This window comes from Arachis hypogaea, chromosome 7, assembly GCF_003086295.3.
Source record: "Arachis hypogaea cultivar Tifrunner chromosome 7, arahy.Tifrunner.gnm2.J5K5, whole genome shotgun sequence".
Lineage (NCBI taxonomy): Eukaryota > Viridiplantae > Streptophyta > Magnoliopsida > Fabales > Fabaceae > Arachis > Arachis hypogaea.
The window spans coordinates 21540589-21542817 of NC_092042.1; the positions used below are offsets into that span (position 1 = coordinate 21540589).

General features: G+C 44.7%; 1 non-coding gene across 1 annotated transcript; it reads left to right on the forward strand.

Annotated features, from left to right (window-relative positions):
- Nucleotides 1–1588: 1588 nt before the first annotated feature.
- TRNAN-GUU (transfer RNA asparagine (anticodon GUU)) lies at nt 1589–1660 on the forward strand. The gene has a single exon. It is a non-coding gene; the product is annotated as a tRNA-Asn (tRNA).
- Nucleotides 1661–2229: the final 569 nt, after the last annotated feature.

A 2229-nucleotide genomic window follows, 5' to 3' on the forward strand; every position in this document is an offset into this window, starting at 1 on the left:
CTTCCACTGTGGACCGAGACTACGCAAAGGTAGAACACCATAGAAACTTCGCTGACTTTATAATAAACCTTGATTTCGCTACGCTCAACAAGAACCCGGAATAGCGGAAATCGGTTCGTGTTCCGCTTCTAAACAAAGTCAGTCGTCTTTGCCCAAGTGTGAACTACGGACGACTCTCTATTGGTTCCATTCCTTCTAACTTGACTTCTGGGTCAACCCAACCCGAATGGTAAGAAGAGGGTCAGCCAACCAAACAGCGGTCCACTTTGTACATTTGCTGAGGCAGACCAATCGGGCCTTTTAGAAAAGGGAAGGGAACTTTTATCACCGAAGGAGGCTGTAGAAATGAAGGAGGCGGGAAGCTACCGCTTCTAGAAATGCAAGCTTATCCTTTACTGTTTTTATAGCGTACCGCTATTGAAAAAAAAAGGTTTATGGATGAAGTAATCGTAGTGACAAATGATTACGGTTGTAGAAATCGGAAAAAGTCGTTACCTTTTGAATTGAATCAAAGTAGCGCCGAGTACTTCGACTACAGGGGGGAGGGCAGCTTCTACGACAGCTTCGCATCCTTGCCGCTTCTTTCTGGCGACTAGCTTCTAAAGTGGGTGGCCTGGTAAGCAAGCTACCTTCAGCATCGGTAAAATCCCTATCCATAATAAATTGGAAAAATGGTGGGGAAGGAGGCCCCACTTCAATGGAAAGGGGGGAATCGCCGTTTCACAGCCGCTCCTCTACAACAAACTACCTTTCGCCCAACATGATCACAAACGAAGACAGAGAATTGCGTAGATAGAAGGACGAAACCAACCCACTTGTCCTGATCGGAACGATTGAAGAAAGAAAGAGAAGGACACTTTCGCCCAGGGGGCATCGTCGGAGAACAATGTCGGGGACATGGTGAGAACCTTCCGTTGGTTACGCCCTTTAAGTATTGGTTCTTTCTTAGCTTAGATAGATATGGAGATAGATCCAGATAGAGATCTATATCTTTCTATCTATCGATAGATAGAAAGATAGATATATTGAGAAATGGATATGGATCTGGTTTCAAGATCTATGAACAAGAGAGATCCCTAAATATCCATTTGATAAAAGTCAACAATGGGGCGGAGCCGGCTGAAGGAAGGGCGTTAGAGCTTACTAATAATATAGGGTTTCTTTCATCTTTCAGCTTGATTGGAATCGATTCTATGATTGAATAGCAAAAGTGCTACTTAGTAGTAGAAACTCGGAGAGACAGACAGAGAGGGGACTCAATCATACCTGCTAACTCCTAAGATGATAAGTAGGTCCTTTGTTTTTGACAGGAATAGTTCCAGCCTTTGTAGCCCCTCGGAAGAGTGAGTCTACTTAGCGAACTGGCAGGACGCGGAGATCGATTGATCAATACGAATCTCGAGAGTGGATGGTTGCTCCGTTATATGCATGCGCCCCCTTGTCCCGGAGGCTCTCCGGCCGAGGAGGGGCTTGCTATCGTAACCCTTTCTCCCGGTGTATGTGAAAAAGAGTGACGAACCTTTTTTTGTTCGGTCATAGGTTGGTGTCCAAAGAACGAGAGTCGGCTTCCTTAACTTTAGTCCTTTGTTCCTCAGTAGCTCAGTGGTAGAGCGGTCGGCTGTTAACTGACTGGTCGTAGGTTCAAATCCTACTTGGGGAGAATTTTGAGTTCTTGCTTTTCTGACCTAGCTACCAATGTAATTTGTAGCCTTCTCCTTTGTTTCTGAACTAGCAGAATCGTGGGACATCCAAAGTGGGAAGTTTCTTGTTGGTTTTTTTCTATTTCTTACTCCCTAAGAATTTTTCTTGGAACTTGGTTCGTTCAATTCTTAGGGAGAAGAAGGATCCACTGGGAAGATTTGAGTAGTATCTTCATTAGCCGGAAGGAATTTGTCTCCACTAGCGTCATTCGAAGAACGAACAAAAGGGGGTTACTGTTTAGGTAGGAAAGATGGATGTAGTCCAATGGCTAAAGCTCTGCCTGCTTCTTGTGGACTGAACTCTCTTTAGGTTCCGAGTTGTTTTTGGGTAGGATGGTCGAATTTTTCTTCGCCACTAGTGGCAACGAAGTTCTTGGTAATTAACAAGGGGGAAGGAAGATCTCCACTCATTTCATCCATTCAGTGCCTGCGGTGAGGCGCAACCCACAACAAACAAAGGGGAAAGTTTGCTACAAAAATTCAGATAATGAGGAAAATGCCGACCCCTCTAATGCCTTTCCGATTCAAT